Source organism: Alligator mississippiensis, chromosome 3, assembly GCF_030867095.1.
Source record: "Alligator mississippiensis isolate rAllMis1 chromosome 3, rAllMis1, whole genome shotgun sequence".
NCBI lineage: Eukaryota > Metazoa > Chordata > Crocodylia > Alligatoridae > Alligator > Alligator mississippiensis.
This window is the reverse complement of record NC_081826.1, coordinates 260,464,837-260,486,709: the sequence shown is the minus strand read 5'-3', so window position 1 is coordinate 260,486,709 and position 21,873 is coordinate 260,464,837. Positions and strand designations below refer to the sequence as shown.

Below are 21,873 nucleotides of genomic sequence, written 5' to 3'. Positions count from 1 at the left end.
TGCCACAACAGAAGTGAGAACTCCTTAGGGTGATGATGGCTTGTTGGGCCAACTACGTAGTTGGAATAAAGGCAGACAAGCTTCCCGATGCCAGCCCTTTTTCCTCAGGTCTCTGCTGGCTGCACCGTCAGCCCAGCCCAGCCCAGCTCAACTCGCAGGCCGTTTCCGGGCAGAGGCCCCACGGCAGGGCCTGTGCTGGTGGCCCGGAGAGCCGCCGCCGCCTCCTCCCCGCGCCAGGCCAGCTTCCCCGAAACCACTCGGCTCCTGCCGCCCAGGGCTGCGAGCGGCGCCCACCGCAGCTCCCGCGCGCGCCCAAGGGGAGAAACCCGCGGGGCCCCTTCCCCAGCACCGCCCCGGCTTCCTTCCGCGTCACAGCCAGGCTACGCCCGGCCCTCGGCGCGGAGCCATTGGCTGTCGGCGGCCAGGCCGGGCGCGGACTGGCGGACCTCGCTGCCACTCGCTCGCAGGCAGCCAGTGGGAGCGAGGCGAGGCGAGGCGAGACGAGACGGCACCTCCCGCCGCCGCTGCTGCAGTGCCCCCCCCGGCCTGGGCGGCGCTGTGCGGGCGCTGCCGTGTGCGGCGAGGCGGAGGCAGCGAACGCCCCGAGCCGCGCTCCCAGCGCCGCCGCCGCCGCCGCCGGGCGAGGGAGGGGCAGACGGGGCGGGGCGGGGCGGGGCGGGGCTGCGCTGGCCCCCGGGCCCCTGGCGGCGGCGGCAGGACAATAAGGGGCCTGGGCGGCGCGGCGCGGCGCGGCACCGGCCTAGCGCGGGGGAGGAGCTGGTGCTGCGGGGCCGCTCGCCCGTGGGGGAAGCTCGGCGGCGGCAGTGGCGCTTCCCGGCAGCGGCGCCGGGCCCGGGCCGAGGTGAGCGGGGCGAGGGGCGGGCGAGCCGCGTGGGGCGGGCGGCGGCGCCTCATGCCGCCCTTTGTGCGGCCGGGGCCCGCGGGGCTCAACTTCCTTTGTTCCGCGTAGGCGGCTCCGGATGGCGGCCGGGCCCTGCCGGGGCGCGGGGCTGGGGACCGGAGCCAACTTCCAGCCTGGGCTTGCGCCAGCTCCTAGCGCCCAGGTGGAGGCCGCCCGCCCGCCTGCCGGCGGCACTGCTCGGGGAAGCCCGCGGGCGCCGTCCCCGGGGCTCCGCTACGTCCGTGTCGTGGCTGCTGCTTGCTGTGCGCCGTGGGGGAGCCGGCACACCGCTACGGAGCCAAGTTTCTATGCGCTCTCCGGCCTGCTCTGGTTTAAGGGGGCTCAAGGAGCAGCTGCCACATGTTAGATATACCGGGGTCCCCGCGCTGCTTGAGCAGGGAAGAGAGAGACGATGTCCAGGAAGCAGGAAGCTGTGAACTTTTTTTTTTAAAGGTCTGGGAAGCCAAGGCTGTGGAGTGGCTTGTTTGCGTTGGTAGAAACCAGTGGGAATTGCCGTTGTCCCTTGTGAGGTGAACCTGACAGACAGCGGTTTGTTTTGAGCGATGAGATGAGGTAGGGTGTACAGTGCCGGCTGCTTGTGGTGTTGAGGATTGGGTGGGGGAGGGGGTCAGTTTTGAGTTTTGCAGCAAGGCATCTTAAGCTTTCCTTTTTGTGTGAACTTACCTACACCTGGGTCTGAGTGCGGTCAGAGGTAGACAAGGCACCAGTTAAATAACGAGGCAGCTTTGTGTTTTGTGTGAAAGTTTTGTTCGTCTGACAGACTGGTTTGATAGCTTTTTTTTTAGTAGAAAAATGACAACTTTCAGCTGATCTTAGACACCAGGTATATCGGTAATAAACATCTGATCGGTGTACAGCTTACAGGTTTACCTTTGCAGGCAGCAATAAACATCTTGAAAGGACTGGAACAAAATAGATGGCAGTGAACTTCAGCTTCCTTATATGGCTTAGGCTTGGCAGAAAAGCATTGAAGCCTAAATAGAGTAATCCTTTTACAAAGAACGATCACTTTCCAAAGCAGTGCTTCATTCCCAATAATGACTTTAGTTTCTAAGGGGGGGAACTGTAGCAGTGCATGACAAAAGTAGTTGCAAATCAGTGTGTTTGTGGATGAAATTTGTTTTTTTTCAGACCTTTTGGTTGTCTGATGATACACTTCATATTTTTTCAATGATGTGCAGGAGAATAGATCCTTATAGTTGGGGCTGCAACGTTTTACACTAGTGTTTTGTCACCATGGTAGCTATGATAAGGCCCTTCTTTAATGATGAAAGTGGAATTCACTACTGCTTACAGCTAAGAGCTACGTCATAGAATTCCATTCATTTCATTGCCACAGTGTTAGTTGTAATCAGGAAGCTGATCCTTTTGGGTAATCAGCAGTGTCTTTTAATGTTTTAAAAAATACATGGCAGTATATTTTTTAATTGACAGTTTTGTTCAGTTTAGTTATGTAGTATAAAACATTGTCTCTGGTATGGGTAGCTTATGTACCACACCCTCCATAACTTTCACTGTTTAATCTTTAAAATTATATATTCCTTTGTTACTGAAATATTTTCACTTAATGTACTGCTTTCCCAATCCCCCAAATTGAGTTATGCTCTCTCTGCATGTGCATGATCACCTATTTACTTTTAATTGCCAATGTGCCAAAATACTGTGTCAGAGGCATATAAAACATGGTTAACACAGCAATCGTAAAGAGATCTCTCTTCCAATTCTCAGCCTTAAGTTACTTAAGTTTTTTTTTGGCACATAAGTGAACTTTGTAGGATCTTGTTTCTAAGTCTAATTCATACAGAGTTGATTTTAGGAGCTTTTGGGGAGGAAAAGCTATAAAATGTGGTGATGGGGGGTGGGGGGGAAGTCGTTGGATGTTCAACTTTAAAGTAATAACAGTGCTAATTTTTCCTGAGTTTAGGTTATATTTAAGAGGCAAGGACTTTTGGAGTAATAGCTCCAGTTGGTCCAATAAAAGATGCATAGCAGAGAGAATACAGGCTTGTGCAAAATTCCATGCATTTAATAAAAACAGGGTATAAGTGAGATTATCAGGTTACTTTCCTCAAAAGACATGAGGAAGGGTACAGTGGTACCTGAAAGCTTGTCTATGTCCTTCCCAGCTATACAGTTGATCCAATAAAAGATATCATGGACAAAAATTTTTGCCTTCCACATTTTTCCTGGTTCATCAAAGCTACATCAGCTCAATACTACCAAAACATGGAGAATGTATTTAATGCTTTCTAGATTCTTGGCTAAGTTTGATTATATTCATGGTATGGCTACTAAGAAAATATTTTTCTTTACATTTATGACATCAGCATTTTGGTACAGTTTTCCTTGCTTTCCTCTGAAAGTGAAATAATAGGAAGACATTTCTTCCTTTTCATTTTACCTAGGGCTGTTCATGAAATATTTTTCTTTTTTCTTTTATAATTAATGCTTTCTCTTTGCTAGGGGAAAAAGAGAAAAGTTTGTGTGAACACCAAGTGTTGATTTTTTTCCATCACTTCTGGAATCACCTGATTTTCTTTTGGTGGGTTTGATAGCTGGTTTGGTTACTGAAGTTTTGGTTTAACTTTTCCAAATAACTGGGAGATAAAACTACTTTTATTAACCTGAAAATAAAAGATTGGATCCATGTGGGAACATGCTTGCTGTGCAGGCAATTTAATGTAGGTGATTACAGATGATGTTCTTGATTAAAACGTTCACTGGAAAATACCACACACACAGAGGTACAGCAGATCTTTCTGGCAGTTTTTGCAAAGATGAAAGTCTGACTACAGGTAGGGAATTGCACTCAGCACAACAGAATGTAGTTACTCAACCACCAGTGGAATGTTTATCAATTTATTTTACAAATGTGTCCCAAGTGATTCATGCTGAATCTTACTAACATCTTTCTAATCTTTATGTTAACAGTGTATCTTTTAGGCTATTTGCAAGAACATATGCAACTGCTGGTATAGTTTAATGCATGTGTAACCCTTTCATTGGGTGTCTTTGGACTTTATAGCTGCCGCCTTATGTACATGTACTGGGAATCAATTTATTTTACTTCAGAGAACTTAATCTGAAATATCTGATCCAGGTAACTTCTTTTGAGTAGGTAATGCAGCTGTTTTTTTTTATTTAACGTTTCCTCATCCTGTTCTATACAACAAATAGGAATGCCTTCAGTATGTCATATTGAACTCTGACCTGAACAGGACTTTAATCTCATTCTCTTCTTATCTGAAACAGGAGTCAAATGAAAAATTGCATCTTAATTATTAGTATTGGAATTAAATAGCAGTTATTTGTTTTGTGCAAGTAATATTTTTAGGATATTATGGCTCTGTGTTCCTATTGTTCTTGCTCAGTTGTTACCTGTAAAACTTACATATTTTATATTGTTAATGATGTGTTGACACTTTCTCCATGTTTAACTTCTTGTAATTCTGTTTTTGTGCCTGAAGGATAGTATAGAGGAGGAATAGTGTTTCAGCACTGAATTGACCTTCACAATTTGAAGATGTGCAATACATCAAGGCTTTTGCAGAAGTAAGAAAAAAAGTTAGAACAAAGTTAGATATACTCTAGGCCAGTTGAACTATACTTCATTATGTTGAGGGTCCTCAAGTAACCGGCTTCCCTAACATAGCTTTATTTCTAAAGTAGATCAGGCATTTGCAATCTGTAGCTAATTTGCAGAGAATAATCTGCCATTGCATTTAGGAACAAATTGTGACAATTCATTATTCCCTTTAAGAATGAGTTGTCTTTGTCTCTGTACTGACCTGGAAAATCTGCTGCCTCCAGAGTTGCCTGAATACTTAGCACCTTAGTTGGGCAGTGAATGTGATAGCCTGAGTCTTCCCTCCTGTCTCGGGCATGGTCTGTGCCCCAGGAGGCACTAACAAAATAAAACAACAACCCACTCATGCTCAACCTCTGTATGGCAGGGGGATAAGGAATGCCTTGTGTTGTTGTGCTGCCTCTGTACAACTACACAAGGGTCAGGTAAAGTCTGGCCCTTATGCTCTCTGTGATAGGAAGGAAAACATGATGGAAACTTAATTTGTTTTTAAAAATAGTCGCCACCAAGGAAGTTCAGCTTCTGAGAGAGAGGTTGTTCCAAAACATGCATCTTTAAAAAGTGAAAAAATGCCATTAAAATTGGGTAGTGTGCATGTCCTTGGACTCATCTTTTGTGGTTGCTTAATTGCACAGATCTAGTTCTTGTTACTGTAACAAGATGCCCATAAGTTGGAAACAGCACTGTTAGCTACAGGCAAATTGCATCATACGTAAAATAAACAAAAATAAACTGAACTTTCTCTCTCATTCCTTTCAGTTACCTCAGATCATGGGTGTCAAACTCATTTGACCCTGTGAGCCGAATCTGGACCACAGGGCTTCCCATGAGCAGTGTCGGTGGTGCTAAGCACTATGGCTGCTAGAGCTACTGTTTCAGCGTGGCTCTAGAACACATAGTTAATGCTTCTGGTTCCTGTCCCACTCTTTTCCCCTGCTGCCAACTAAAAACCCCTGTTTTGGTTGTGGGTTAGTGGCCTTACTTCCCATGGGTTTTGAAGCCATGCTGAAACAGTGGTTCCAGCAGCCACAGGGATTAACACTACTACTGCAGGAGCTCCAGCTGGTGCAGCAATGAATCTAGCCTTCAGAGGTGGGTTGTCCAACCCACAAAAAGCCCGGTGGACCAGACAACTCACCTCTGGAGGCTGTATCTGGCCTGTGGTCTCTATATCTGACAACCCTAGCTTACTCTTTTATGTAGGAACCTATTGAATTTGGGGTGGCTTCCTTCCCCCTGCCCCCCCCCCCCCCCCCCCCCCCGATTTTGTGATCCAAGCACACTGCTGCAAAAATGGTGACCAGCAGAGTGCAGCAAGCCACATGCCAGCTCCCCTCCCCTGCCCCCCCCAATTGACTGCAGGGGGCCTAGAAGTCCTGCCCCTGCTCAGAGATTGACAGATGCCTCACAGGTGTGGGGACAGGACTTCTGGGGCCTCTTGGTTGCAGGCATGGGGTGGGGGGTGCTGGGTGCTGTTTTCCACCATGCAGATTCTACCCCCTCCTTCCCCTATGCTTCAGGATGCCAGGGCTTCCTGCCCTTTTGTTTTTCCAGTGTTCTTCTCCCCCCCCCCCCCCCCCCCCCCCCCAACTTGCTGCCAATTTTGCATTTTTTGCAGGGACCTACCAGTTTCATGTATTCTGTGGAAATAGCAAATTTGGTAGGTCCCTACTCATGTTAATAAACAAATAAGTAAAAGATGTTTTAAATGGATGGTCTTGATGCTGGGCCTGATTTCCAGTGCCTTCAAGCTGCTCATTTCAGAACTCAGTTCCTTTCTTCTTACCTCCAACACTAGTAATTCCTTCAGCACAAGTAGGAATCCCACCTACTGCTTGAAAAGCACTATGCGCTAATCTACCTTGGAGCCTCTGTCGACACAGAAGTTTTGGAGGAGGAGGATCTGTGACTTGAGTGCTGTGCGCTCTGGTTCTCTTGGAATGTTAGACAACTCCTTAGGGAGCTGTTGCAAACAACACATGTGGAATTTAACTACTAGAACCAACCAGAAAGGAAATATAAATTCTCAGAGTTGTCCGTTTTAAGTCAAATTACTCATTTGAAGCAGATACTAGCATTTGCTTTTGGACGGAGGGAATTTTGAAGTGGTTCATAATCTCACTAAATTTTGCGAAGTGCTGAGATCAAATATTGATTGATTAATATTACCTGTCCCAAACTGGGGTTTTTTATTTACTTCTAAAGATGTCATCAGTACCAGGATTATCGCTTGGGGGTATAAAGGGCTTGGGGGGAGGGGGGTTAGTTATTCACTGCTAAATGTGTTAACTTCTAAACTAAAAAAAAAAAATCAGTAATGCCTACAGGCTTTAGTACAGGGATTATGTGGTTATCTTTCTTAAGCCTCTGTCTTCTCATGAAGGCAGAGTTTTAATTGTTGGACACCTTATATTGCAGTTAGCACAAAAGTTTTCAGTAATCTTGGCTCTTGTTTTTTTGGGTTGGTATTCAGTTGAGCACTTTGTGAACTTCTTTGTGAAGTTTTTGGTGCTGTACTTCATCACCATTTCCCCTTCTTTCAATGCTGTGGTCCTTACCAGTGGTGTTCTGACACCTGCATCACTTATTTTCAGGAAGTTGTTGGTTTCCTAAGTTCTTAAGAAGGAAGGAGGCTCAGTTGCTTCAAGCCCTGTCTATGTAGCAAAATAACATCTGAAACAGACTAACAAATATTTCCCCAGGTTCAGGGATGTATCAGTCCCGAGGTTCAGGGATGTCTGATACTCAGTGTAATACCCAGAACAGTACTGAGATAATGAGCAATGCTTCCAGGCCCCTCTTCAGGTACCTCATTTTTGGGAGCCTATCATGAGATTGCCAAGAGTTGGCTTGAAAGCTATACACTCGGAACACAGCCATTGGCTTGTCACAAAATCCCAGGGTCTTAGGGGAAGGCCATTTTGTGCCTCTGGAAGCCTTCGTTCTTTCACTGTCTTTCCCTTCTCTTCCCCCGCTCCCCGCCTTCCAGCATTGCCTAGATCAGAGGTTCCCAAACTCTTTCTTGTTGAGTACCCTCTTTCAGATTTACCAACTGCCCATGTACCTCTACAGCATACGTTTTATATTTTAACCCATTAAATATCAATTATCATTATAATGTAAATGAAGTCTATCATTACACAATTTCTCCTGTGTACCCCTCAGAGATTTCTTGTGTTCCCCCAGGGGTACACGTACCACAGTATGGGAACCTCTGGCCTGGATGTTCCCAGATGTGTGGGGAAGGACAGTAGATGGGATAAGATAAATGAAGGTTGCTGCCTGGGTTGGAAGCTCTAATGTCCGAAAAAGCAGCCAATTTCTGTTTATCTTGTTTAGGGATCTGAGATCTAGGTCTGAAAATCCTTGTGGAATTATACCTCTTAAACAGCTGAAATAGACAAATAGCTTTCCTCCATTAAATGTTAACCACAGTTGTCTCCTACAGTAATTTAATCTTTTAAATTTCTCAAAAGGTAGAAGAGTAGCTGAAAACATGACTGGATTTCAGAAAATATTTGGATGTAGATCGACATGACTTACATTTATTGGAATTATAGGTACATTTTCTTTGAGGACTTGTATGTAGATTATATAAAACAGTGTAAATTTGTATCCCAACCCCCATGTGAAGAATGCTCCAAGTACAGGATATAACATACAGGAACTAAATTTGCATTGTTGTGAAAGTTGCGGGGGGGGGGGCACAAGTAGAAAAAATGTATACACAGTTCTCACTGTGTGTGTAGTCTGCAAACAGAAGTGAAAGCAGCAATGACAGATAAGCTGGTGGTGATTTAGGTTTTAGGTCTAGCATTTCTAGTTTGGTGTTTAGAGAAAAATATATCCATTTTGGAATACTTCTGGTCATATCACAGGAAGAATGATTTTTGAGGTTGTGGGTAATTAGACTCTATAGCATGGAACTAGGTTATTTTTTTTGACGGGTAAGAAAGTATGTTATTGATTATTCTGAATTTCTGACCTGTAGAATGCAGTTATCCTATAGTTTGTTGGAATGGTGCTTGATGGGGTGATTATATGGAGGCTACTATTTTAAGTATAAAGTTTTTTTTTTTTCCCTTTTTTTTTGTTCTTAACATACTGGGCCCCTGGCCCATGCAGCCCACTGAGTCCCCAAACCTTGCAGGGCTCTATCTTGGCTTCAGCCTCTCATGACATGAAATAACTCCCTCAGGGGACCCCCCCCTGTGGCTCCAAACCCTCCCACCAGCCACATCCAAACCTCCAGTCTTCTGAGTCACCAGGTCCAACAGCTTCCAGTTCTCTCCTTGCTGGCTCCCTCCAGCTTCCCTGAATACCTGGATGACTGGATCCCTTGCCGTAGCAGTCTGGACTTTCAGGAGCTCTTCCTTCTCTAGCTCAGGGCCCAGCTGACTTTAGAGCTAGGCTTAAGTATAGGAGTGATAGGAGTGCTCCACTCCTTTCCAGTCACCTGGCCTCTGACTGACCCAGGAGTTTCTGTTTAGCCCCTTACTCCTGCTGTGCTTTAGTGCCATGTACCCAGTTGTGCGTAGCTGAGAAGCAGATGAAGGACTTCTCAAAGCACTTCCTCTGTATCTTACTGCATGGCATCTTGCCTCAGATGTCTGCAGCTCTTCTATGCATCTTCCCTAGTGCTTCTTGCTTTTCTGCAGCTGGCCCTTGCTCAGCTGCCTACACCATATTGCAGCCCTCTGATGCTGCCCTCCTGTTCTCTAAGTAGCAGGGCATTAGGGGACCTTGCTACAATAGCATAATTCAGGCATTGGAACAGGGGTGGGCAAAATACAGCCTGCAAGGCCTTTCTATCCGGCCTGTGGGGCCCCTAAAAAAATGTAGAAAATTAATATTTCTCTGCCCTTGGTCCCTGTCAAAAATAGCAGGAACCAAAGGCAGTAGGACCCAGGGGAAGCCCAGCAGGCTCCCACAACAGCGGGGGCCCACTTGGCCCCACACCCCAGCCGGAAGCCCCAGCCGGGGTTTCTGGGCTGGGAGCAAGTGGCTGCCCCAGTGCGGGAAGCTCAGGTAAGTGTGGGGGGGCACCCCTGGCAGGGAAGGAGTGTGGGGGCGGGGAAGCAGCCCCTCCCCACCCAGGTCCAGTGCCCCACGCTGCAGGCACTCGCAGCCTGCATGGGGCTGTCCGGAGCAGGCACAGGCAGCCCCAGGCCGGCTGTGAGCGGCTGCAGTGCGGGGTCCCGGGCATGGAGTGGGGAGGGGCAGCTCTCCCCACCCCACTGTACTCAGCACCACCTTGTAACCTGGCCCCACTGCCAGGCTGGCAGTGGGGCAGGTTACAAGCTGATGCTGAGCACAGGGAGAAGTGGCCCCTTGCCCGCCCCATGAACCAGCGCCCCGCGCTGTAGCCGCTCACAACCTGCGTGAGGCTACCTGTGCCTGATCCAGACAGCGCCATATGGGCTATGAGCAGCTGCAGCAGGGAGCGCCAGCCATGGGGTGGGCAAGGGGCCACTTTTCTCCATGCTCAGCACCAGCTTCTTCCCTGCTGGCGAGCAGGGGGTTGGAGCTGAGCACTGCCTCCTGCCTGTCCTGCGGGACTGGGAGGCACTGGGTGTGAGCAGGCGGGGAGCCAGCGGGAGCATGGGGCCCGCACCAGTGCCCCGGGACCAGTGCCGGTGGGGCCCAGAGCAGGGTGGCAGGAGTGCAGGGTCCAGCTGGCAGGAGCTCTATGGAGCTGGGCCAGCTCCCCACCCCCTCCCCTCCCTCCCTGCTGGTGCAGCCCAGCCTGGCTGCACAGACCCTTGCCAGCCTGTGCCTCTCTTTGGGCCCCACCGGTGCTGGCCCTGGGACAGTGGTCCCAAGACATTGGGATGTTGGTCCCAAGATGGTGACCAGGGGGTGGGGCACCTGTCGAGGGGCGGGGCTCGCCTGCCCAAACTGAGTAAGCGGCCTTCCACCCGAAATAATTGCCCACCCCAGCATTAGAAAGTTCTGATGTTTTCTAGCATGACCCTTGGGTTTGTATACTTAGTACTAAACTTGCTCTGAAAGAAGAAGAAAGGAGAACATAAAAATAGGGCAAGATTTAGGAAGGCAAAATAGATTTAAGAATGACAAAAAAAACTGCCTAATTCTTCCCTCCTTCAGCCTGCTCTATCAGGACTGAGTTGCAGCATTCTTGCTTTCTTATACGTTGGCATAAAAGCAGTCACTTTCATAGTGTTCTATATCTCTGTGCTCGCTATCCCAGTGGTTCTCAACCTTTTCAGATGTGAGGTGCCCCTCCATTATTTTTTGGAGTTTTGTGGCACACCATTAAAAGAAATGTCTCACAGTGATAACTTTTTTGCTCCCTGTGACACCCTCAAAAGGATTTTGTGGGGGTGACAAGGTAGTATCATCACAGGAGGAATTGCATAGTAGTGGGCCAGGCACCTCTGAGAACAAGGCAGGGACTTCTCTGCAGGGCAGGTTAGGGAGCTTGGGCGTGGGTCATTAGGTCCCTGAAAGAGGCAACAGTTCCTGCAGAAGACAGCCAGTGTAACCTACTCCTGTTTGGGGGATGTGGAGGCTGGTGCTAGGTGAGAGTAGCAGAGGCAGGACCCTGCTGTGCCCTGCTCTTTGCCATCTGCTTCTTCTCCTACCCTTGGGCTTTACCTTTTTGGCACGTGCCACAAAATTAGCCCCCCACGCTCTCTGAATGCCCCTCTGATTCTCTTCTCTGCCCAATCTGCTGCTCTGCATTCTGCTCCCTGCCCGATCTCCTGCTGTGGTGCTTGTCCTCACGCTGGTCTGCTGCAGGCCACACACAGAGGTTGACCATGCCACTTATGGCACTCGTGCCCCAGGTTTGCCACACTTGATTTAAGTAATGATTGATAGCAGGCTCACTAGAAGGAAGTATAGAGATGGATGAGAGCTGCGTTTTTAAAATCCTCTTGTTCTCTTGGCCAAAATTTTTCACGTATGGGAAAGATGCAGGGAAAAGAAAAACTAATGATGCAATCCTTCCAGTGTTAAACATGTACATACTCCCTAGCTTCAGTGGCAGTGGTCAGGCAGATGTTTAGCCATGCAACTTGATGTTTGGGTTTGGCTTTATGGGCCAAGTGTTTAACATGTGAAAGCTCAGGAAAAAGTACAGTCTTCCCTTTTAAGAAGACTAAACATTTTTTTCCTTTGTGGTTTTTGTTTCTAATGTGTCAAGTAGTGCATGCAGTTTGTGAATTTGGTTGTGGCATACACTTTGTTTTGATTTTTGGAGTATGCAGTTTTCTTTCCCTTTATCTGCTTTACCCACTTCACTATTTGTGCTCTGTTACTATATTTCTGGACCCTTGCCTGTGGGAGATGGTGGCAGGAATTTAAAATTAACCAAGCATCCGCTAGGCAATAGAAGTGAGAGCTGGAGCCCTGCGCAGCTAATATCCTGCGTGGAATCTTAGCACTGTTTCCCTCCCCCTCACTCTTGTGGTGAGTGGGAGGCAGGCTTCTCACTGGAGTATTTTGTGTTTGTGTCTAGCTAGTAGATTATCTAGCTGAATTATTCAAGCCTTGCATAAATTAGAATAAAATAAGTCAAAATGCTATAGAAACAAAAATTATTTTTAGACTGTTAACCAAGAGTGTTAGTGGAGAGAGACTTAAACTCCCTTGACACATCTGTGTAGCTTTTTAAGCTTTCAGTAACAAGCATGTGGGGATAACAGCCTGAGGTTTTGTGGGTTTTTTTTATCTCTCCCTCCCTTTTACTTCCTTCTCTCCTATCTGTAATAGCAGACTAGGTTTATGAAGTGTATGAGCATCACTGTTTTCAGAATATTTGACCTGAGGAATAAAGCCTTTAGTGGTTCAGAAAAAATGAAGCCATTTTTCAGCATTTTGATAAACCATCATCAATATGGGTTCGTAGTAGGACTCCAAATCCTTATTTTTTTAGACTATAAAATATGTCAACTGTATTTTTACCCCCATCAGATTTCAATGACTTTAGGCACACATTACATCAAATTATATATGCTTCTTTCCTACCTCCTTTTCTTAAATATTACCATGCATCTGTGTGCGTGTATGTAAGTGTATCCACCACATATTATTTGAATATGAAATACTGGTGGAAATAGGAGGGAGGAAACACTGAATTTTGAATGAAGGGTGTTAATGAAGAAATGGGGAAGATGACTTGTTCTTTCAGTACATTCTGGGAAAAGGGAGATGACAGTAATGAAAGCATTATACTGTTTACTCAGCTTCCATTTTGATAATGTCAAAGTAGGACTGAAAGGTTTTATTTCCTCAGCAGATAGCACAAGAAGTCAGGAAGCTTTAAAAAAAAAAAAAAAAAAAAAAAAAAAAAAGTTATAATCTTAAAAAACAAGTCCTAAAATATTACATATGCACATCTGAAGCACTGAAGTAGTTTGATGTGAGGGAGAAACTTCTGAGTCCTGCTATTGTAATGGTATTGTAACAGTGGTTTATTCTTTGATCTTTTCCTCAGCAACCTCTTGTTCTTGATGATGAAAGAAATTATATTATATGCAGGTTTCCTTAATCATTTGACTTTCACTTATGTCTCTGTGTATGGTGGCATTTTTCTATCATGTCTTTTCCCTCTTTAGACCATACAGAAAATTCTGAATCTCCAGAAAGCATTGAAAATGCTTAAAATGTAATGGTCCCCAGACTACCTAAATACATTGAAAAAGAATAACTTCTGTAGCTCTTATTTCTCATCTTAACTCCTAATAAATTATTTTTATACTTATTCCTCTTCTTAGTGAAGAAAAATAGCTTTACATCAAGGTGTTAAAATTTAAATTTATTCTTATTTATTCTGTCATATGGATAGGGTGGGGTATAAATTTAATAAAGACATTTGGACATTGGGGAAGGAAGAGAAGTATCAGACCATGAGTAGGTAAAAACAAAGTACGCTTAAGTTGAGTAGACATAGGAAACTTGGTGAGTCACAATGTGAACATTCAAACAAATTTTAATGTGTGAAGAGACAAAAACTAGAATGAAGATTTGGAGCAGAGGAGGAAATTAATCCTCCAAAATCTGCTGTGAACAACTAATCAGAATGGCACTGAACAAATAGTAATGAGAGAGATACTGGCTTGTCAACATGTGGTCAACATATGAAGTAAGAACTACATAGTGGGTGTGTCTACATGTGATGCTATGTTGCTGTAGCAACACACTCCTTCAGTACAGCACCTTGCTATGGAGGTGTAGCAGCTAAAAGTAGCCATGTACCGTGTGCACAGCACAGTACTGGCTGTTACTGTGCCTTCATGTAGTACTTCCAGAAGGAAGCACTACATCACAGTGCAGTAACAATGGTGCCATAGGGGCACGTGTACATGCACCCACTAACGTGGATGTAGTATAATCCTTTCTGTGCAAGGGCTGTATCCTGTTTAAAAAAATAAAGAATAGTATTATGTGTCCTTTCCCTAGCAACTGGAGTCTATTAAACTGTTGTGCAGCATTCTATTTGGGTGGTTCATATTCAGTATCGGCTTTTGGTTGGTAGATTTATTTTATTTTATTTTATTTTTTTCAATCTGAACTCCTTTGGGAAACCAGAGTGGAAGGTGGGGATGCTGAAGGGACAGGAGCTTTTCTTCCACTTCTTCCTTTCCTTCTAGTCTCAAAATCTCCTTGTCACTATAGAAGTAGATGTCCATTACTCCATTCTTCCTTGTGCCTCAGTCCCAATTGCATGGCCAGTACTGCTGCTTTCAGTTTCAGTGAAGCAGCCTTTTTGGAAACCATTGGTTCATAGGGCTTGGATTTTAGGATGCCTTCCCTTTTTCCTTTTCCATACTGTTAACTCAAAGAGTCCATCATCCTCACTCCCTAGTGTGATATGAAAGTAAAACACGCTTTCAATGTATTTGACCCACTACTCGCAAAGCTGCTCCTTGGACTGTGGCCATTACCTCTTATCCTAATGTTAACTAGGGGTTTTTGAAGCACACGCTCTTCCAGTCTTACAGAACCTTCAAGCTCTGCTTTCAAGTTCAGAAGGGACATATGTAGTATATGGCCTCTGTTTTGTTTTTAAATTTATAATCCAAGACCTTTTTGCAGTTTCCCAGATTTCACTTAGCGTGGTTATTGCTCTCTTAGTTTTGTTTGAGATTGAAACAGGCAGTGCAATGGTTTTGGTTCCTTTCTTGTTTGGTTACTTGAACTGTTATAAATGACCTCCAGGCATTTGTAACTAGAGATTACTGTGACATTTGTAGAAGGAGGGTGACAGTGGTGATAACAAAAGGTAAACAGGCAGTATCTAAGTAATACCTGCAACTACTCTTAAATTGTTTGTGAAAAAACAGACAAACAAAAAAAGCCTGACTGGGTTTCAAGCTGATAGTGCTCTGTTTTTAAAAAGATCTAATTGTAAAATGTAGACAATATAAAGCTTAAACCCTGCTAAAAGAAAGTAACCAATTGCTACAACTGTGATACATTGCAGACAGATTTATGTTTTTCTGTGGATAATGTCAAATTTACATGGAAAATCTGCTGAGAAAATAAGGATTTCTTCAAATATTCATTTTAAAAACTGCACATTTAAAATTAGCTAGCTTGCAAATAAGCTTGCTTATTTGAATACCTGCACTATCTGCTGCAGATGGTTACATAGTTTAAGGTGTGGTTTCCTGGTTGCTGTCTGTAGTAAATGTCAAATATAATGAGAGCAGTTTTGTTCTGTGATGCCAAAACACATTAAATAGTTTAAGGAAACAACATGCATAGAATGAAAACAAAATTTCTGTATGAAAAGAGCTGTGCTGTATCAGCTATAATTTTCAAATCATATTTTTCCCTTATTTAGAACATTGCTAAGCAAAGTGATTATTAAGCATGATTTTCATCTCTTTATTGCTTGTTGACTTATGCTCTTAACAGTCCCATTGTGCCATTTTGTTTTGTTTTCATTTTGACTAACCCATATATTGAATGAACAAGAATTTTATTTTTATTGGTCAAACTTCCAGAGTTATTTCTAGTCTGTATCTCAGGAGGTAGTCCATTTAGAATTAACCTTTATCACATAAGTGAAGCACAGATAGTGTCAATATATGCGTTTAAAGAATGTTAGTAACATATGCCCTCCTTTGCACTCTTTGGGTGTTGTAAGAAGGAAAGCAAGGTTATTGCAAATAGGAATTGGCAGTGAAGGGCATTGCTTTTTTCCTTGGTAAACACTGCACTTCCTAATAGGCTGTCAGAGCAGGAAATAGTAACCAGTTATGACTAATGTCTCCTTGTAGGATATTTTAGCATTATAATAGAGAAACAAGCCCAGGGCAGATTTCTTGCATTATACTTTTTCTTGCAAGTAACACAGTATTTGATATAAAGGATAGCCATTTCTATGTTCTTTATTGTATTGCAGTGTTGCAAAAGCCATCATTACAGGGGGAAAAAAAGTCATCTCTTCATAGAAGTTTACATTTCAAGTGTTTCAGTTGGTAACTGTTGTTTTACCGTAGAATTACCATAGTTTTACTATTACCATAGTTTTACTTGTCTTTATTCAGATGAGAAATGCATTGACTTCATAATTTTTAGGAAAACTGTAAAGTGAAGAGTGGACAAAAGCATTAGTCCCTCTTTCTTCCTTGTATCCTATTATATGAAGAGAGATCAGGGTTGATGTCTGATGCAAGTTAATCCATGGAAAACAAGTTCAAGGCTCTCCACACCATTCTCCCTGCCATAGGAATGCAGATATGGTAGCTGTGTGAAGGAGAGTACTTATTTTCCATTGTAGCTAGTGAGGGTGTGTGATTTCATGTTGGCCCTAGATAACACAGTGATTTACCAATCCCAGCTAAGGCAGGGCCAAGAAAACATAAGTGGCATAAAAAGTAGGAAGGCTGCAATACAGTCTTGCCCTTGGTGCCTTGGGCTGGGTGGTCATGGTTTTGTTCACCCCTTTACATTTATTTAACTATTTTATGACAATGATGCTCTCAGTACAAATTGTATGTGTGAAAAAAATTGCTTCTTAGCCTCTTGCTGGCTCAGATCAAGCATAGTCCTATGCTTGCCTGGCAAGGGAAACACTGTGACCACTGAGGCATTCTTCCTAGTTGTGCCTGGGGAAGATCGCTCTCCTGGCTTGGGGCTAGTACCTACCAAGGCAGGGGCGGGCAATTATTTTGGGCAGAAGGCTGCTTACCAAGTTGTGGCAAGCTGTCAAGGGCCGCATGGGTAGCCCTGCTGCTTGACAGGTGCTCCGTCCCCTGGTCACTGTCTTGTGACCAATGTCCCAATGTCTTGGGACTAGTGTCCCAGGGCCAGCACTGGTGGGGCCCAGAGCAGGGCGCAGGCTGGCAGGGGTCTGTGGAGCTGAGCTGCATCAGCAGGGTAAGGGGGGAGCTGGCCTGGCTCCAGAGAGCCCCTGCTGGCCGGGACCCTATACCCCAGCTGGCCCTGGGACATGGGTGTGGGCCCTGCTCCCACACCTGCTCAATCCCAGTGCCCCCCAGCCCCATGGTATAGGTGGGGGGCGGTGTGCAGCCCTGACTTCCTGCTCAGCGGCAGGGAAGGAGCTGGTGCTGAGAGCTGGGAAAAGGTGGCCCCTTGCCCGCCCTGTGGCCTGCGCTCCCTGCTTCAGCTGCTCGCAGCCCACATGGGGCTGTCCTGAGCAGGCACAAGGAGCCCCATGGGGCTGCAAATGGCTGCAGTGTGGGGTGCCAGCCATGGGGCAGGTGAGGGGCTGCTTTTCCCCTGTACTCAGCACCAGTTAGTAACCCGCCCCCGCTGCGAGCCTGGAGCTGGCGCAGGAGTGGGTTACAATCTGGTGCTTAGCGTGAGGGAAAAGTGGCCCCTCCCCCACCCTGCACTTCAGCCACTTGCTGTTCTTTGACAGGAATGAAGGACAGATAAATTTTAATTTTCTAAGTGGCCTGCAGGCTGTATTTTACCCATCCCTGTGCCAAGGTAATGTATAGTAAACTTCCCACTTAGATGCTGGAGTGGGAAGGTCTTAGCTTTATGCCCACTTTATGGAAAGGAGAGACTCCTCCCTAGCTTGTTCCTGTGGCCATATGCCTGAGGGCAAGCAAAACTTGGGGACAGCCAAACCTCAAGCCTTTGGGCTTGGGCCTGCAAGTAGGATGCATGCCAAAGGATTTGGAAATATCTGAAGCCCCAGATGAGGGTGGAGGATGTTTGCCGGTAGTAGGGCCACTTATGGTTCTGAACTGACTCATAGATTTGGAATTTGATTTGGCAAATTTGGCTTGGAATACGGAAAATTAAAAAAAAAAACTTGAAAAAAATTGCACACGTTTCCTTGAATTAAGAATCCCCTCCTTATTTTGCTTTATAACTTTTGGAACCAAAGCAATCATCTTTAGGGGCCTACAAAACTTGAGGAGGTAGCTTGCCCATTTTGTGCACAGATCCTGGTCTGGCTGTCATTTTTGTGAATTGGGTGTGGGGGTGGGGGGAGCCTTCCCAACACTTCCAATTGGCTGAGGGGCCCTGGCAGTTCCGTCCCTCCCTGCAGATTGCCAGATGGGCCAAAACTGCAGCTTGATTACCCTGATTAAGCCTGGGGAAGCCATTAATCCACATGTTACTAAGTGTGGATTAATGGTTTCCCACGGGTTAATCGGGGTAATTAAACCTTGGTTTCAGGCCATCCCCAAGTGGGGATCCTGCACAAGTAGCTACACCAGGGTCACAGCCTAGCTCATTGTGTGTGGGCATCTGCTTCCGGCAACGAACCAAGCTGAGGTTCCATGGACCCCAGTGCAGCCTCCTGGCTGCCTGCCACAGCTGGCCCAGGACCCTGGTGCAGCTGCTTGTGCAGCATACCTGCTTCCTAGTATGAGCAGCTGCACCCTGCCACCACTCCTACCTTCATCCTGCCCCCGCCCTGTCCCTCCCCCACATGCTCCAAGACTGAAGGGCTTTCTAAACTTTTCCCTGCTTGTTCGTAAGTTGTTTTTTTTTTTGTTTTGTTTTGTTTTTGTGACCACCTGGTTTCAAATATCTGTTCACGTGCTGCTTGGTGCATGAGCTTGATGTTGGGCACTGTGTGGGCTTGTGTGACCTCTGGAGGGGTCCTCGATCACCCCAGGGAAAGCCCCAAAACTCACCTGCCACAGCTTTGATTGGACCATCAATGGTGGGTTCCTCTGTTGATGACTCCGCAGGATTGGTCACGCTTGCCGATGGATATTCGTGGGGCTCCACTTCCCCTACACCTCTTCCATATGCCAGCCTCCAGGACGAGCCACTTGATCTTAGTGCGGCTTGCCCTCCGGTGCTGTTGATCCCTACTCTTCACATCTCCTGGGTTTTGATTGATTTCCTTGTTGCTGGACTCCAGGGTTGGCTGGGTACCCAGATCTCCTTGATGTCACGTTGGCAGCCCACCAGCTGCTTGTCGAGTCTTGGGGCACTTCATGTCCTTGGAGTGTTGCTGGTGCCCTGTCCAAAAAAAAAAAAAAAAAGGAAGAAAATAAGGATAAGACGAAACAAAAAAGGATACAGGCACTTTAAAAAAAAGAGAAAAAAAGAGGCTGAGGGGGTTAGGCTAGCAGCCCTTCCTCCCTCACAGCCCCAGTGCCTGAAGCTTGGCTTGTCCCTCGAAGCTGCTCTGGGTCTTTGCCTTCATCGAGGTCCTTCTCTGTTCCTCCTGGAGCTGGATCCGCTGCTGCATGCCGGCGCTGCCTGTGCCTGGTATGGAGAACTCCTTCAGCCTCAGCTGCCTCCACCGCTCTTCTCTCCTCTGCTTGGTGCCGGCTTCTTTCCAGCTAGGTGATGTTTGTCAATGACTTAATCTGCCTGTGCTGGCTCCAGCTGGAAATAAACGGGGCTGATAAACCATGTGGGTGTTTCTTCCCAGCATGGCTCGTCCTGCACCCAGCAGTCTGAAATCAGTAAGTAACCCCTGATTTCAGGGTTTTTCATGTAGGGGCGGGTTACCCCCGATCCTAGTTCCACTGTGGGGAGGGTTTCCTGTTCCCCGGTGACTGTCCCCCTGGGACAGTTTTGTTTTTGTCTTGCACTGGTTTTTGCAGAGCCTGCCCAAATTCATGCTTTCGGCAAAACTTGTGCAATCGTGAATTCAGTATGTCCCTAATATTCTTTAGCTGAAAGTTATTTTAGTTTTGCCTCGTTTTGATCTGCTGTGGGTTAGTTCTAGGAGAAAAGGTTTTCAGTTTACTGCCTAAAAACAGAGGAGCAGCTATACATCTTGTTTCTTATCTCATCCCTTCTATATGAGACTTGTCTGTACTCCATTCATCACTCTCCTCTGTATGAGTTTTGTGCAGACTAGTTGCTGTTAGCCGAAGCATGACACAGTTGAGCCTTGCTTCAGTGTCCTCATAGGCAAGGTAAGTTGTTTTAGTGGGGATCATGGATAAGGTGACTGTATATCCCAGGACAGTCCCAACTTCTATAGTCCAGTCCCGGCTGGTTGGTCAGAAGTCCTAGAGCGGAGTCTGGTGGGGAAGTGGAGTATGGTGTGCCAGGCAGGCAGACGCCAGTCCAGCAGTGGTGCCTGCCCAGCTGCCTGCCTGTGTACCCTGCTGTAACCCTGCCGGACTCTGCTCCAGGACTTTTAACCAACCAGCCAGGCCTGAACTACAAAAGCTGGGATTATCTCAGTTTGCCCGGGACATATGGTCACCCTAATCATGTAGGAATTATATTTAGAGCCCAAAGAGGAAGTATAACAGGAGATTTCACCCCATCTTTGTGCATCCATGTTCTTGTGTCCTTTTATATTTTGTGCCCCCCCATTTAAAAAGTCTTGAGATGTACCATACCAAGCACTGTGGCCTTGCTCTCCACCTTCATTATCTGGATTTTCTACTTGTTCTCTGAGTGTGGCTAAATCAGTCCACAGTATCATAGATTCAAAGACTTCCTGTCCTATTTTGTTTCCTTGTGACAAGATATTTAGCAGAATTTGCAGATTCATTGCAATTTGACAGCCCATTTCACGAGCGCTTCTGCTATGGCCTCGAACTTGCTACCTCTGGGCCGTCAACTGTGCACTTTAGTCCCCACGCCAACTCAGCCCCTGTTCAGAGACTGAATGGGAGAGGTTAAGTCTTGAAGCTGTTAACAAGAGGGCTAATAGTTATCAACCAACTCGAGGACATGGTTGTCCAAATGTGTGTGTATATCCATATAGATTTGCTAATATCTGTTGTCATATGGTTTTATGAGGCCAGGTTTACTCGTTTCATTCAGCACTCCTTACTAACACGGTTATATGAGGAGATCGGTCATACGAGGAGAGGCTGAAAGTCTTGGGACTGTTCAGCCTGGAGAAGAGAAGACTCAGAGGGCACTTGGTGGCAGCCTATAAATATATCAAGGAAGTACATCAGGGCCTGGGGGGAGCATCTGTTCTCCAAAGCCCCCCAGGGGAGGTAAGAAGTAATGGGCACAAGATGATTGAGGATTGCTTCAGGCTAGACATAAAGAACAACTTCTATACAAGTCAGGTGTCCAGGGTTTGGAACTGGCTCCCTCCAATGTGGTACAGTCACCCACCCTGGCAATTTTCAAAAAGTGTCTTGATGTTCATCTTGCTGGGATCAGGGGACCCCAACAGTCTTTCCTGCCCAAGTGCAGGGGGGCTGGACCCAATGCTCTGTAAGGTCCCTTCCAGCCCCTAACAACTATGAAATTATAAGTACTTACGTATTCCTGTTGAACAATTCTAAGATCCGGCTTCTGCTTGCCATCTGAATAACCAAAATCTTTATCCAAGTTGTCACTATTTTAACTATATCAAGGTCAAAGGGAGAAGTTGCAGTAGTTTACTGAAGCTGTTCCCCTTCAAGTCCATTCAGTAAACTTCCACTACAATCCTTTTCTTGGATTTTTAGCCTGATCATATCTGCCTCCTTTCTGAATTTCATTCTCTCTTTTTCCTGCCTCCACTTCATTTCCACATCAAACATAATTGTCTTGTTTTGTCCATCTTAATCCCATCCTACTGGGCTTATCTGATCATAACCAAGTTTTAACATGAGTGGTATTTTAATTATTTTAATTTATTTTTTGGTTTTGAAAATGCAGGGTTTTTGCTGTCCAGTTTACCGATCCGTTTCCTATGAGTTTGGCCTGGATATTTAACTTCATATTCTCATCCACCCGCCACTCCCTCCCTTTCCAACGCTGATAGCACAGACTGTGGGAGTCAGACCAGTGGACAGTCATGAAAAAACCCACTTTATCTGTTTCTTTTGGCATGTCATCCTCCAAAGATACCCAAGTAAGCACATAGGCTGCTTCCAGACATACCCCTGCTCCCTCCCTCCCCCCCCCCGGGCAAAAGGGCGCTTTTCTTCAAAGTTGGTGTGCCCCCACACTGAGCCCAGCACGTGCCTAGGAGAAGTAT

General features: G+C 46.0%; 1 protein-coding gene across 3 annotated transcripts in view; it reads left to right on the top strand.

Moving 5' to 3' along the window:
* Positions 1-680: 680 nt before the first annotated feature.
* The window catches only part of ERBIN (erbb2 interacting protein), a 203,181-nt gene continuing 181,988 nt past the window's right edge, over positions 681-21,873 (top strand). The window contains exon 1 of one of the 3 annotated variants that reach the window (XM_059725128.1): positions 681-862. The gene's annotated coding sequence lies outside the window, so the exon portion shown is untranslated. The remainder of the gene's footprint in view (positions 863-21,873) is intronic. The other 2 variants (XM_059725123.1, XM_059725126.1) reach the window with 2 other exon arrangements.